This window comes from Cynoglossus semilaevis, chromosome 1 (assembly GCF_000523025.1).
Source record: "Cynoglossus semilaevis isolate Cse_v1.0 chromosome 1, Cse_v1.0, whole genome shotgun sequence".
Lineage (NCBI taxonomy): Eukaryota > Metazoa > Chordata > Actinopteri > Pleuronectiformes > Cynoglossidae > Cynoglossus > Cynoglossus semilaevis.
The window spans coordinates 31612826-31629091 of NC_024307.1; the positions used below are offsets into that span (position 1 = coordinate 31612826).

Sequence of the window (16266 nt, forward strand, 5' to 3'; positions counted from 1 at the left end):
GTATGTGTGTGTGTTGGAGCAGGTAACAGCCCAAGGGCACTGAGAAGACGGGTCCCCATTTTCCAGATACCTGGACAAGCCCTTCAGTACTGAAATACACAGCTAGAGTAAGGGTAAGAAAAAGGGGATTTCAATGCATGACAAATAAACACATACATTATGGCAAACAGTACAGTGAGTGCCTTAGTGTTCGAACACTTCTATCTGGTGTCTAAAAATGACCTTTGCATAGAATGTACAATCACTAAAGCTCATGTTTCTACCAAAGCCTTCCTCTCTCTGTCCCTGTGTGATGAGATATAATGTTACCAGTGGCTCCAGACAGCATGGCTAATACATCACCTCCCCCTACTCCTGTCTCACCTCCCTCTCACCTGACTGGAGGAGGAGAGGAAGGCTGGGTGAGGATGAATAAAAGAATGAGAGACCAGTGAGAGGATGAAAAAAGCTGAATGGGAGGGGAGACAGGGGAGACAGGGGAGACGGGAGAAACACAGATCAGCTGAGATTTATTTAGAGGGGGCGAGAGAAAGATGAGAATAAGCGATTGTCTCATCCACCTGTGAGACTTCTATAGGGAGAACACAAACAGAGGAGACAAGGGATGTGGGGCAGCCACAGCAGTCGATACAGAAACCTAAGATGGCAAAGTTGTGGGGCCCATGTGACCCCTCCTTGGCCCCCATCCTCTCTGCCTCCCTCTTCTTAATCAAACTAGGTTATAGGAGCCCCACTGGGTTCACAAACACGCACATCTTGTTGCGAATATTAGCATTTTTCCGACCTCACTCTGTGAATATTATATATTTTTTGTCTCTATTGTAATGAATTGCTCTCACCTAAGGGCCATTGTACCGTGCCCAGGCACATTTGCCCCCTACAGTCCAAATTATATGGCGGTTGGACATGAGCACAAGCACGGTAAAGTACAGTTTCTGCTACCTCCGCAAAAATCTTTGTGCACGTGCAACACAACTGACAGTTCACAAAAAACCAACACAGTCATTGCCACTGTGTTGTTGGATCTGTCATTGACAAATGTGTCAGAGCCAACCAGGATTCAGCTCCATTACCTTTGGGGTAATGTGGAGGCCAGCAGGGGACAGGGAAAGGAGGCCATTCCTTCCCGCGTAGTATGAAAGAACCGGCCCAGGTGTCAGTGCACCCTAAAATTGTTCATCAGTTTAATTAATGGTCTAAGTCTCACTCCAAACAACACACAATACATTTAAACTTTGCACAGATTGATGACATCATTTGCAACACTGCATGTGCTACAGATCATGTGGTTTTTCGAACGTAACGCTGAAAATATGGCTGAATGCTCTTGTTTTGTATCTCAGTATTTCTTCATTCAACCTCGGCCCTTTTGTTGCAACACGTGATGCTTTGTTTGTTGTGGAATGAGCAGTCTAGAGCAGACTAATATATTGGCAACTTTCAGCTGCCTGAACTGATATGATATGTGTTCCCTCTCTATATCGTGGTTCTCCTTTCGCTCCCTCACTACATCGCCGATTTTCTTAATCAGATCATGCAAACTTTTCGCCATATTGGAAATATAGCAAGATAATTATCTTTACAAAAGTTTTGGCTTTAAAAATGTGGATTCTCATTTTGAAATGTGCGAATGATCACTGGCAGCTTTGTTTGCCTAGATGAGATAGTACACAGCATACTATTGGCTAATACAATGGCTAAAAGCATCTCTCAGCATCTCCCCTTGTCTGTCGGCCACTTTGTTCTGCGTCACCATTATACAACTCTACTGTGCTTATAATAATGTGGGGAAGGGTAATACAGTCTAAGGAGGGTTGATAATAGTGTGGGGGAGGTTCGTAAAGGGTAAATATACACAAATTAAATAAAAACTATCTCACTTCTACTTCACAATTTTTCCCCTCTCGAGGTGGGTTTTGGAACGCAACTACCGTGACAGAAGAGGGATGACTGTATAGCGAGTGAGCATCACAGTGCACACACTGCTTTACACTTCTCATGTTCCCCAAAACTCTCCAACATAGCACTGCAGTCGTGCTGGGTTTTCCACACTGGCATAGACTCTTTGTCTTCCTTGTTGACCATGCCTCATTTTCTCTTTGTTCATTTTTTCCCCTTTTTTTGTTTCTATCAGAGTGTATGAATAAGAAGAGAAAGCAAAACAATGACAGATGAGCCAGAGAGGAAAACAGAAAACAGAAAAATGAAAACGGAGTCAGCCCAGATGTTAAAACTTTTCTATTCTGAGCTTCAACTACAGCGTGTGTAGATGTGTGTGCACAAATGCTATTTTTGAACCACACAATAGCCCAGCGCTCACTCTCCTCCCAAGTCTCTCTGACTGCACAAGTGCACACTGGGAGACTCTGCTCGTGTTTGGCCGTGAACATGACTGTAGTTTTTTTCCTGGAACGAGTTGAAAACTATTGTAGATTTCTTTTGTTTAAAAAGAAGCTCTCATCTGGTTGATTTATACATTTGAATATATATGCAATTTATATATGTAACTATATATGAATATATACATATACTATATTTAAACATATATATATTAAAATATATAATGCTTAACTTTTAACATCTAAAGATAGAATGTTGTTGTGCCCTCTTCACTTCACTTCACTCTCACTTGCTCCAGATATTGTGAATGAATGACTGGGGGTACAGTACACTCAGTCTTTTGTTTGTGTGTGTGTGTGTGTGTGTGTGTGTGTGCGTGTGTTACATCATCTATAAGGCGGTCATGCTCTATTAGCAAAGTTTGATTCATAAGAAGGAGGCTTTACTACTGCACAATAGAACCATTACATTCAGTGAGAGGGGAAGAAAAGAAAAAAAGAATGACTCGACAGTGGAAGGACAAAAATGTGTCCCGAGAGAGAGAGGATAAGAAATTAACAAAGAGAGGATGGGAGCCAGGAAACAGGAAGTGTGGGACGGAGAAATGAGATGAGGTATTGACTGAGCTATGCACAGAAAAATGTCTAGTGAGAGCGGAAGTGTTGTTTCTGCTCTAGATCATTACAGGCTGACGTAGTGCACCTGCTTTTCCCCCTAAAAAACTGAAAGGTTCTCTATGTGGCCCAATGTCTTTACAAAGTTTAAACATTAATTAATAAAAAAATAACCCTAAATGCATCACATGTACTGATTAAATGATTAAACTTCAGCTGGAGGAGCTGTGGTGACTGGAAATCACATGAGGCAAATCCAAAAAGTTGGCAATTTATCTAGAAGCTCTGTCAAAAATAAATAATTGATGGCTGCTATACGGGGCTGCTAGTGCTAACCAACTTTCTCATTAAAGAAAGTCACTAGCTAGCTATCAAACACACATTATACTAGGAGCTACAAGCTCTTCTACAAAATAAGGTTACCATATTATACAGTACAATGTTTGTTTACATATACAGTCTCTTGTTTGGAAATTAATTCAGTTAATGAATTCAGTTTTCTACTCAACTATGCAGTAGCCGTGGAAACAGCACTGGTTGTGCTTAAACAATTCCAGCCAAGCTAGCCAACGTGTGTTATTGTGGTGACAAAGACAATTTATAGAATGATGCAACGCTCCAACTGTATTTAAAGATGCAAAATATCAATGTCCTAGCATTTTAGCTGTTCTTTGTTACATTCAGACAGTGTCAAACGAGTGATACTGCTAATGTTCACTTGGAATATTACTCATATCTGTTTTTTAAAAAACAAAACTCTAAATACTACTGAGAAATGTAGCTGTTTTGAGCTAGACGATGAAAATGCGATCACATGTCCGGAAAAACTAAAAAGGTACAACGTCTGTCAAAACAAACAATACCATATTATTACCAAATATGTGTTCCATTCTGCTAAAAGAAAGATTTCTCTGTAAAGACAGCAGAACAACAAAGCATATTGTGTGAGTCCATGTTAAATGCCCCTGTGTGGGAGATGTGAAACCATCTGTAGCCCAAACAGTTTGGATCATTTAAACCCATGCCAAACTGGCCAATGGGGACATGCTCTGATTGGCACCTGGTGTCTGATCACTTGTGTAACATTAACTTGGAAAGTCAAACAGTTTAAAAACGCCTTTCAATGTCAACTAAGCAGAGCAGCGGGTTCTTTATATTCAGGAATAACCATTAACACCTGCCAAATATGGATTCCACTGTTATACCAGAAGTGTTTTTTTGAGAATGAAATTACTTCATTAATGAACTAATTGTATCATGCTTTGTATCTAGTTTAATGTAAACAGCAAAACATTTCTGTTAGAGGTTGTTTACTGCGAGTTGTCTGGCCTCCTAAATCTGCTACTTTGTTTACAAGGCAACAAAAACAGCAAGACCATGTAATGCCAGCAGATACAAAGAAGAGTCTGCTGTTTGTGGTACTGGGAGTCTTGGGGCGGGGGCGGGGCGGCAGCTGCACACTCAACAGTACCTGGCCTCTGTTCAAACACAGCCCACCTCAGCTGCTGGGGCCCAGCTGAACTCCCTGACATGCAGTCGCCGTCACTGAACATAGAAAACATAGAATGCCACCAAACCAGAAATAGTTACAACAAAAGCCAGGGACTACCACCCAAAGTCACAATTATTATTATGCCTAATTGAACATAACAAATACATGCATTCAACCAAACATGCAAAATATATTACTTTTGGAGACGCTTATTTGGACAAAGTTCAGCAGTGCATAAACATTCAGCAAGAAAAAATTTGGTGAATTTTTCAACATGTGCTCGTTTCCCTTTTGCACATGCAACTGGGAGAAAAAAATATATAGGGGAGGGGGCTGTGGGAAGAGGAGAGGGAGGGTGAGAGGGAGAGAGAGAGAGAGAGAGGAGTCACCGAGGGCAAAGGCAGAGCGAGCAGCAGGAGAGAACAGACAAGGGAGCCAGAACCTGACTGTGAGAAAGAGAAAGGGAGAGAGAGGGAGGGAGGGAGAGAGAGAGAGAGAGAGAGGAGTCACGGAGGGCAAAGGCAGAGCGAGCAGCAGGAGAGAACAGACAAGGGAGCCAGAACCTGACTGTGAGAAAGGGAAAGGGAGAGAGAGGGAGGGAGGGAGGGAGAGTGAGAGAGAGAGAGAGAGAAAACCCAGCTGACTTTGTTCCAAGCTACTCCCCTTAGCAACAGGGCCGGCTTAGCTCCCTCCTATTGGCCGGCTACCAGCTGACATCACAACCCAATGAATGGTTCCTCAGCCAATTAGGGGTTTCCTTGCAACTCTGCATTTTGGATTTCATTTTCACCATGGCAACACAACCCTGTTCTTGGCTCTGGATGCAGCATGTGTAGTGTACACACAAAGACAAACAAAGAATGTGGTAAAGAGTAAAGGAAGGAAGGAAGAGGAACAGAGAGGAATGAAGAACGGGAAGGTGCAGTAGAGAGGGAAGGAGGGAAAAAGAGTGTGGTTGACAAAAGTCACTCAGGGAGAGAACATGGATGAGGTTTTACATGATACACTAGGGCTTGGATCGAAGTATGCCTTGGTTTGTCCACATGCAATTCAAATTACATCATGCCTTAAATACACACTTCCAACACGTTAGCCAACCGGCGCTCTTCTTTTGAATAATTACATACACCTTCCACATCTGCTTTGTTTTGTCACACCTGCCAGTATCCACAGTCAAACGCCAAAGCAGGAGGTCCACGCTGCAATACCGTATACTGTCCAAACTAGTAGTAGGTTTTTGGACTGAGTGAATTTACAGTTACAAACTAGTAGCAGTTTAGCCTGGTTTTTGGACTGAGTGAATTTACAGTTTGTGTAATGACCCACAACACAATCAATGTAATGTTTTTTCAACATAATACAAGGGTTAGGATTATAAAACAGAAGAGATTTTCACAATTCCACAGCGTCAACAGCTGTAGTGCAGACAAATGTACCACTGGGCTTTATTAAATGTATGTATCCTCAACTCCTCATATTCAACAAGTTATAGTTAAGACTATTCTTATTTTATGAAAATCAACAACTAAGACGATGGAAATGCTAAGCCCAGTCTCAGTCTATCAAAAACATTAGTGACAAAATTGGTGAGAGGAATTATCACCAATTATCACAAAAAGCTAAAATGACACCCACTTTTTGTGTTGACATTTCTGGCATTTAACAATTACAGTCTGCAGCTATTGTCCCTCCATTTATAATAAGACGAACAGCTGCATCCCTTGAAGAAAGAGCTAGAACACCCCCCCCCCCCAACTCCCCATCACTGTGGGTGTTACATTAATTACCATACCGTCACCTGTGGTTAAAAAGAAATAACATTGAATGTAACATAAGAAATGCTTTAGCTGATTTATGTACAACATTTGTCTAAGAAAAATGCAGTATAATCTAAGACAATGGCGACAGGTTAGATTCTATGTGCTGGTATTCATACTTGATGAATGTTGTTATATGAGTTTATATGACGTACAGGGCTAGATATAGATATTAATCAACATTAGGAATCTATTTCAAACCAAGATGAAGTGCAGATGCTGTGTGTTTGCATTTTTTTCCGTTTTTCAATAAAAAAAAATCGTTGAGGTGATTAGCAAGGTGCTAGCTACGTCTTCTTTGTTCTCTCAGTTAAGTGGGATGAAAGATGCACGAGAGAGAAGAAGAGCGGTGGGGGCCAGCAAGACAAGTTGTTGAGTCAGTGTGGTTCATGAGAAAATAAAATCAGCAGGGACAATGAATAGGTCCTTCACAGACAGACAGACTACTTACTAAAACAACTAGCATAACTTAACTAACTAGAATTAGAACAAGGGAAGTGTGCCTGTTGGACTCTGTGAGGTGAGAAACCTGAACCACTGTGGCTACGTCCACTCTGATGAACTGAAGGATGTCCACTCTACTGCCCTCTACCCGAAATTAAAACACAAGCATCACTTCGACAGATTTTGGGGCGTGTTGTCAAAATCACCAGCTAGTGATTAAAAGGAATGGCAGTCTCCCTTCGGGTCTGGAAATTGGCAAAACATGTATCTTACCAACAGCAATTAGACAGCCTGTTACCCTGGGGCATAATTATGACTGCTGTCCATTGGAAGACATTTGTGGAGGGGGCAATGATAGGCTCTTATGTCTGCTTGTATTTATCTGACTGGTCAAAGATTAGCATGATCACTGGGAAAGGTCAGCACCTCATATAAAACCCCTGCAGCCTAACTGACATTTTTGCAGTTATTTACAACAGTAGCAAAGAGCTGTTTTCTATTAAGGGGCTTCCACAAGTGAATATTAGAACGAGTTCAAGGAGGCTACGATGGGTGAAGTCAATTTTACAACCCAAACACCAGACATTCCTGAACCATGTGGTTATATTGTTATCGCCTAATGTGTACGGAAATAAACAAATTACTTAAATTTTATGGCCAATTCGGCTCACCGGGCTACTGTTTTATTCCCCAGCCCAACTTTGTGTATTTATTTTCTATATAAAGGATACATTATGTGTACAGCATCATTATGCTTTGAGAGCAGAGATATTGGCAGCATGAGCTGCGCTAATCGAGTTAGATGTGATAACAGGAGCAGCAGCTGGCTTTCCAGGAATACACTCTCTCTACTGAGCATTCATGTTAGCGTACATGCACACACACACACACACAAAAGGAGAAACACTGTGTTGCAGATGAACACATGCAAATGCGCTCAGAATGAGCTACCCTGCTGTTTCCTGGGTGTTAAAAACGCATGCGAGGTACAGCGTTTCCTAGGACAGTAAATGCATCACTCATGTACATATAGAGACCAAGCTCATTAACACATTAACCTGTACATGTGTACAGTCGGTGATGTCAGTCACTCACTCTCCTTACACTCACAATCACCGTCAGTTTGAGCCTTACATGCGTGATTAACTGTCACAACCAGTGTGTGATCACCTGATAAATGTAGCTGTTGGGTTTGTAAACGGACCCTTTAGTATTGGACCACCTTGTTGGGACAAACAAATAACTGCCTTAAAGCCCTATTAGCCACATGCAGTATCGGCACATTTCTACAGAGTGAACTCAATGACCTACAGCAGGTAAATCAACTTTGTCTGTCATACGTGACATATTCTGAATACACTTCAAGTCCTTTTGACTTTTCTCCTTGTAAGTCAGTTAAATAACAATGACTTGACTCTGCTTCTTTGCAACCTTACTTAAGATGATATGACTCGCCTCCATCCACCTGAACATGCTTTTTCAATTCAACCCATGAGGCCATATACGAATAACGTCACGTCAATACGTAACTGCCTTGAAATACTGCACGTATGCAGTACACTATATCAATGTGCCATAACCATGTCTCGACTGCTCTATATTGCCCTCTATTGCGCCCTCCTGGGACAAACTATAAATATAATGGATTTATATGTTTGTGTCCCCACAGCTTGTCCACACATTTATTAATCAGCTACGTGTGAGTGCAGCTCTGTCTGGAAAAGTTCGACGCAGGACAAAGTAGGAACCGTTTTAGAACTTATACAACTCGGTTTTATTGCCTTAAGAGCCATGAAATCTAGTAGAATAAAAAAGCACGCTATACTACTGATTAATGAAATGTGCACTTGGTTTGTGCAGAAAACATTTTGATGAAGATGTAAATAACTTTAGACCATGACTAATTTATTAACCAAAGTCAATTTTTAGCTAATGGTGTAAATTGCGATACAGGGGGCAGCAGAATTGTTGATTTACTTTATTGAAGAGAAATAACGCAGCTATGTTATCATTAATGGCCCTTCAGGTAAGAGACTACTGCTTTACTAAGAAGGAAAACTCATGTTGCTGTGATAATATGATTGCAATTCAGATAACACACAAAACCCACAAACAAATACAGCACCATATTGTCCCAATGATGTGATTTTGTTAGTGATCGAAGGCACGTCCAAAACCAAAAATTATTGTCCTTATCAGAAACCTTCAGGTTTCTCAGACACAGCTTAGAGAACAGACCGTCTGCTTCCTGTCATTTATATAATGGATATTGTGCATTAACGAAGCATAATGATATTGGACTTGATAAACAAGCGACTAATCATGACTTAATTTTGAGGCCGCTAATGTAATTTACGCTAATAGACATACTGATAAACGCAGTATCTTCAATGAGGCATCCATGCAAACAGCCTCCAGTTTCCTGACTTCATTTTCTTACCCACAAGCTAACTGTGTCGACCAACAGTCTCTCATATCTAATGTTTTGTAATGACTTCACTTTGACATAAAATGTTTGTATTCTTAATGTTTGCCCTGGAACCAGAGGCAGAGTACACACATGCAATGATGTGCATACTCTGACGCTGGTGGGTAAACATTTCCTACAAACTGCAATCACATTATCTCAGTTCAACAACTTACTATAATAATACTTTTATAAAACATACAAGATCTAATATATGTAAATATATATAACGTAAAAAATAATCCAAATACAACTGAAAAAAGGTAGCAGCTGCTAGCATGACAAATAACAATTGAAAACAATATATCATAATATATTTGCCCTCTTTTTAGTGCACTGTCACAATACACTGAAAGATCAACATTTGACAAACTATATTTGTCTTAAGACACTCTGTGTTTAAACTTTCTGCTGTCTTTACTGAGTTTGTTGTCCTGAACGACTTCTCTGGTGGCTCTCCCCACTTCTAACTTTGTTTTATTAACAAAAATAAAAGGACAAAACTCCCCACGGGGCCCATGTCACAGCCACAACTCACGTTCCCATTTTGCAATGATAACTGCAGCTACCTGTTTTTAGTTCTATTTGAAATACCTTTACATCTACAGTATATACAGTATAAAAGTATTTATTTTGAAAGTTGTTCAATTCGGGAGTGAATGCAGTTTGCGGGTCTCATAATTACTTGTGATGAGAATAAAAATGGGTTTCAGATCACCTTTGATTATTTGTGAATGCTGTCAAATGAAAAAAAAAAATTGAAATCAGCCCAAATATTGCAACAAGTGCACCTCCAATAATAACTTTGGATTTGATGTTAAGCTAAAATGCGGAATCTTTATTCATTTTTATTGTGGAGAAATGTAGAAGATAAGTAAAACCAAAGCCTTAAAGGATTTTCACCACATGCATCTAAAGGCAAATAAGTATTGGAATAAACTGAACTGTCAAACTAAAGTACTGAACTTGCCAAAATAAAATAAAAAACAGTTAGAGGAGTTTGGTCACTGTGTGGAATCGAGTTAAAATCTTCAGGTGAATAAATGAACCTCATTCAAGTGTGACAGCTGCACGTGTTAATAATAACTTGACAGCTATATAATTAATGAATTAGTGCAGTTAAAACGTATTGCTAAGTCAACATGTACTCAGCTTTACATAAGACAATACAATTGTTCTACTGAAAAGTAGAACAGGAAAACAGACTCCTCTGGCCAAATAAACCGAGCTAATTCAACATTCCTGTAAGAGTAGGTGAGGATTCTACCAGCTCAAGTTTTTCCCCTGATACAGACGATCAGCTTTTACTGACTCCTGTCTCTCACTCTTCTCCTCAACCTCTCCTGTTCCCCTCTGCTGGCCCCTCGCACACAAAGGCAGGGAGGCAGAAGAAGGGAGGGGAAGGAAGGCACAAAAGGTTGGACGCTGTGAGCAGCCTTGGGGAGAATGAGGTTTAGGGGGTGGATGAGGGGTAACTGAGGGTCAAAGGGGGGGCACAGGGATGTATGAGGTTGGGGGGAGGTGGGGTGAAACCTGAGAGGCAGAAAGCCAGAAAAGGAGCAGGGCAGAGATAGTGGTTAGGGGTGGCCAGAGAATGAGACGGCACAACACAAGACAGATGAGAGCACACCGATTGTTTTTCCCTGCTTTGTAGGGGGGGTTGGCAGTGGATTTGTTTAAGAAAGGGATCTGTGTTTGGAGATTTGGGCTGAAGTTAGGATTTGATGAGATTTCCATTTTGTTCTGCAACAAAGATGCACAGCCACAATCCACAAAAGTCTGTGTAAGCATTTTAGCCACACATGTATTTAGGCACAGAGTAAACACATGGTGTGGCTGGATTTAAGCTACAGCAGAAAGAGGGAGTTAAAAAATGTAAATTATTTAGAAAGGGTTTTTTTTTTCTCCAAAAAAAACAATATATATTATTTTCAAAGTTTAAATTAAGTTGCATTTCATAAAAAACACAACAAATTTAAAACCTCACAATTATTTAGATTAAAAAAACTTCTTACTTGTGGAGATTTTCTCCAACATACTGCACTTTTTGGTTTGAATAAATCTTAGCAACGTCTCATGATGAATTCTTGCCAGCATCTATAATACATTGAAAATCCTAGCAGTCTGAATGCTGTTAACAAATTCAACAACAGTTAGCCTCAGTTAGCTGTTTTTAGCTTGCGTGGTAATAGCACAGGTGTGTATACATCAAGAGTAGGAGACTGGTGACTTCAACTCAGTGCAAAGGTGGCACAGTGTGGAAGAGTTGCTGCATTTACCTGTCAAACTATTGGCTTAAACCACAGCATTGACCTTTAATTTGGTGCTTCTCCTTACTTTTTCAAAAAGAGCATCAAACACAAAATTGTGTGCTAACAGTATCTATCAGGTTGTCACCCCCTGAAGTTTCTGGCCTCTAAGGTCCATCTGTTCTTCCATCCCTGTGTACTTGTTTCCACTTTCCTTTTCAGACAGACCAGATCATCCCTCATTGATGACATAAACATGACAGTAACACCGTGGTCCCTGTGTGGATGATTTGGTCCTACACGCCCACAGACCACTAGGAGGCAGACGGTGCCAGCTGCACCACTTCCTACGTACACCACTGCTCCCTCCGAACAACAACTGATGACGGCAGGGTAGGATGAGGAGTGAAGGAGATAACGAGGAGGAGTCTCTTTCCTGTCCTCCTCCTCCACCTCACCCACTCCTTCCTGTCGTCCACCCCTCAGGCATCCTGACTCAGCTCTCACCACTTCTCTGCTTTTCTCTCACACAAAATATCCACGGTTTTAATGTTACTTTAAATTATTTGAAAAAGACTTTGGCAAAACTATCAGCTCACACCTGCTCACAGCTAAAGACAAGTGTTTCGAGTTTTTAGTTACAGCAGCAAGTCTCAAGCTCAGACTGAGATTTTCCAAAGAGTCACTATTTGCAACGACGTTTCATCACCAGTATTTCTTGTTCGTCCATTCTGACTGTCAGATTTCCTGTTTCTGCTTTTGGCTGAGCTCATCTATTGGTTGTTGATTGTGTTACATCACTGAGACTTGCGACAGTAGCAAAAGTGTTTGCAAACCTGAGACTAGGAACTGACATGAGATTACCACCTTAAACTAACCACTGAGATCACAGGAGCGGGCTGTACTCACTACAGACTTTGAGTTTTTTTGTCTGGGACTGTAGAGATCTCTGGGTGTAAGCTGAACTGAGATCCACGTGGAATCAGAGGAGGTCACAGGTTTAAGATCTAAAACAGTGAAGACCAATGTTCACATGTAATGACAGGCTCAGAGAAAGTCTCAAATTTAGCTATACTTAGCTTTTAGCTAACATGAAAGTGAAAAGTAGCGATGACAGCAGAGAACCACAGTTAAAGACACGGCTGAAAGGAAGGTGACACAAGGACCATATGATCACAGGGTGTGAGTGTAAACATGGGCGTCTGAGACAAACACAACCTGTTGAACAGGAATGTGATGACTGATCCCAGCATCAATCTACACGCAGCGTACTCAAGAGGTACAAGCAAAGATGTAACAGATAGGAGATTTTTTTACAAAACATTTACCAAAGAATTATGCAAAAAACTCTAACACTGAAATGGATAAATTTGCAGAATCAACAGAACAAGTCCAAGGTGGTCCAAAGAAGAGGTTGTTATACCTTAAATATAATTATTGTGTTTTTGCTAATGCTTTAGCACCACTGCACATGTTATGTTTCAATAATCCATTTTATTCTTTTCTGTTAAAAATCATTTCAGGTTCACAGCCAGATCTATGTGTGTATGTGTGTGTGTGTGTGTGTGTGTGTGAAAGAGAGATGGATTTGATTCACAGCCAGCTTTAAATGTGTGTAATAAAGCTGAGCAGGCTAAGTGATGGAAAACCCCAGGTGTTAGAGACTTGGCAGGGTCCTGAGAGACGCTGGCACAGAAACGAGTGTGTGTGAATGTCTTTGTCCCAAAGAGGGAGATCAAGCTATGTCTGTGAGTGTGTGTTTGAGGCCCTTTGTGTGTGTGAAAATGAAACAGAGCTGCTCCTGGGTTAAGGTGTGTGTGTGTGTGTGTGTGTGTGTGTGTGTGTGTGTGTGTGTGGAGCAGAGTAATGGTGTTGAATTCATAATAACAGCTGTATTTGTGTGTGTGTGAGAGAGAGAGTCTGGCTGAGGACCAACCTCATTCAATTAGTGGCCGCAGTTAAAATGGAAACTCCTCAACAAAAACAGAAAATCTCTATAAACCACCTAGATTTATATTAACATAAAATGTCAGTCAGCCAGTTGTGAATTTAATTCAACCCTGTGGAACCTCCTGATAGCTTACAATATTTAAGGAAAAATATAAGGCATAAAATAAAAAATCATGACGTGAGCAATTTTAAACACCTGGGTCAGTTAATGTTTCAGCACACATTCATTTCTGGCCTCATTAAAGCAGTGATCACACAAACACACAATGGGCAGTAGGTTTAAATCTATTACATCACTATAGACCGTGTTCAAACAGGTCACATCATGGTCAGAGATTCATGTCTTACCTGAACAGGTGGCCATTGGCAGTAAAATGTTGGATGTTATTCTGCAATAAAGAGAAGAAAGCGTGTGTTATGAACTTACTTTGCAAATGTTGCTGACTAAAATATACTAAAAGAAGAAGCACTACAGTTAATGTCCATCTTACCATGTTGACGGTAGTCGACCCCAGGCCGACCGCAGGTCAGGAACATCACATGATTTCAGTCATGGCGGTTTTTTGCGGGTAGGAAGATAATGTTTGATCATGGTCATTTCTTCTCTGTGAAGGATGAGAAGCATAGATTAGACATGAAGGACATGAATACATGTAATCAGGAGTTAATAATTAAAAGTTTTTAGGCCGCGTGAAACGAAAATATACATAACAAAAACAAACACTCATTGTTACATGAGTCCAGTGACAGACTTTAAACTGTACTGATATACAGTGGAAGCAGCACAGAACAACTCACGGAGTACGTGACACTGTTGAACTGCAGATGACAAATGCCATCTTCTGGGAACTTGACGCAACTGCAGTACAGTCGTAACTTTGGACAACAGAGGATTTTACATGGAGACAAGCCCAAGTGACGTTATTTTAATAAAATATTAAATGTAAAAAACTTGAATGGTAAATGGAATGACTGGTATCAATTATAGACAGATGTGACGTTCTTCTGACGTTTTTCCGATGTCAAATTGCATTTTTCTTTTTGCCGTTTTGTCTGACAATATGCGTAGAATAAAATAAAATGTTGTTATAGCTGTAAATACAAATGGTGCATCATGGGAAATTAGTGTTATTTTTCGACCCGAAAATTACTTTTTCATTTTTATTTAATATTTTTTAGTACTTTTTATTTTTGTATTAACCGTTTTCTATATCTTCAATGTAATACGTCATAAAAAGAGATTAAGACTTTTTTATGTTCAAAAACTATTTTTGCATACTTTTATTTATTGACGCGGATACATAGTATGTAAACATCTGATTACTATCTTATAAAAGTGTCGATAATTGCATTAAGCGTTTTATTTATACCATTAGTTAGCATTGTAATCTGATTTTTTTTATTTTAATTGCAAAAATATTCACAATTCATACCTTTTCTGTTAACGTTACGAGCACACAACCTTTACAAACCAAATACAGAAAAACGTAGTAAACATCCATCAATGCAGCCATTTTCTTCAATGGTGGACTAATTGTCTAATGATGCAATACTACACGCCTTACACTGATTAACCAATCATACACTCTGTTACATTAAGCGTAACATAAAGGTAGTAGCTTGGGTTAAATAAATTCTGGCCGTTGTACTCTTATACGAGACCATATAATCCTACACAGTTCTGTGTCGCCCCCCAGTGGCCACGTGTACCAAACACAACAACAGCAAGCAAAGGGGTGGAGACAGAAAATCCATCCAAAGGAAGAGCATTCAAAAGCTCTTCCAGGAAATAGTAGAGGACCCGCCACAACTTCATCACATGACATTTCTGAAAGAAAATGCGACACTACTTCCTCCAGCAGCGGCCAACCCACATTTCATTCACCGTGGCTGGTGACCGTGAACCCCACGACGAGCACCAAATATCGTTGGCACACCCTGTGAATTCACACAGCCACAATCGCCCACGTTAGGTGCGCGGTTTGTGAACGCGTTAACGGAAAGATATGAGATTGCGACAGCGCCAAGTCCTGAGCTACCTTCCCGTAAACTACTCCTTCCTGAACGTAAAAACATGACATCATCAACTTAATGTGGCCGAAAACGTCTGTCATCAGCGCAGTGATATGGAACCACAGAATACAAACTTACTAGCCACAATCCCGAGAAGTTATACATGCATTACCCCCATAAACGCCCGGGGCTGGTTTGAAAATAACCGCATCCAACCTAGATTATCTTTATCATGTGGAAATATGGGCTCTTCTTTTAGCAGTGATGTTGAGTCTCTTAAACCAACATGGAGATATTTGGTTTGAGCTCGAGTCCCACTGGACCCCCTGTTACAGTCTCTCATGTCAGCGTGTTTGCATGATGAGAGCCATACCACGAACACGGGGCTTACCTCTTCTCTGTTCTACCCCAAAATATGCTGGGGAGGTGCCGCTGGTGAAATATTCCAAATCTGCAGGAGTCTCCATCTCCTCTCGCAGACACGGATGACGCAGACCCCTAAACTCCATCTTCCAAAAAATAAAAATAAATAAATAAATAAAAAAATACACCAAAGCCCATTCAACATCCATGTTGCGTGTAGGCGCCCACCACAGGCACATAGATCCATGTGTAAGTGTTTACCCGCGATCTTGCATCTCTGCACAGTCATATCGCCCGTCTCAACGATTGCACAGCTTTTTTCCCCCCTCCGTCCTCCCCCTGAAGACCATCTGGTAAAACATCGCCAGCGTCTCCTCTGTAGCCTCACAGGCAGCACTGGTTGCAGCGGGCACCGTGATCATCCCAAAAACACAACCGTGATCCATTTCACACTGAGAGGAAGGCTCCGCTGTGATCCTCAATGAAACTGCGCAGTTTTTATTCCATTGAAACGGAG

The 16266-nt window shown here is 40.7% G+C and overlaps 1 protein-coding gene across 1 annotated transcript in view; it reads right to left on the bottom strand.

Moving 5' to 3' along the window:
• Positions 1–16266, bottom strand: part of dnah2 (dynein, axonemal, heavy chain 2) — a 244229-nt gene that overhangs the window by 45782 nt on the left and 182181 nt on the right. Inside the window, exons 99-101 of the mRNA XM_025054624.1 lie at positions 15778–15895; positions 13865–13978; positions 13722–13762 (exon numbers count right to left, since the gene is read on the bottom strand). The gene's annotated coding sequence lies outside the window, so the exon portion shown is untranslated. The remainder of the gene's footprint in view (positions 1–13721; positions 13763–13864; positions 13979–15777; positions 15896–16266) is intronic.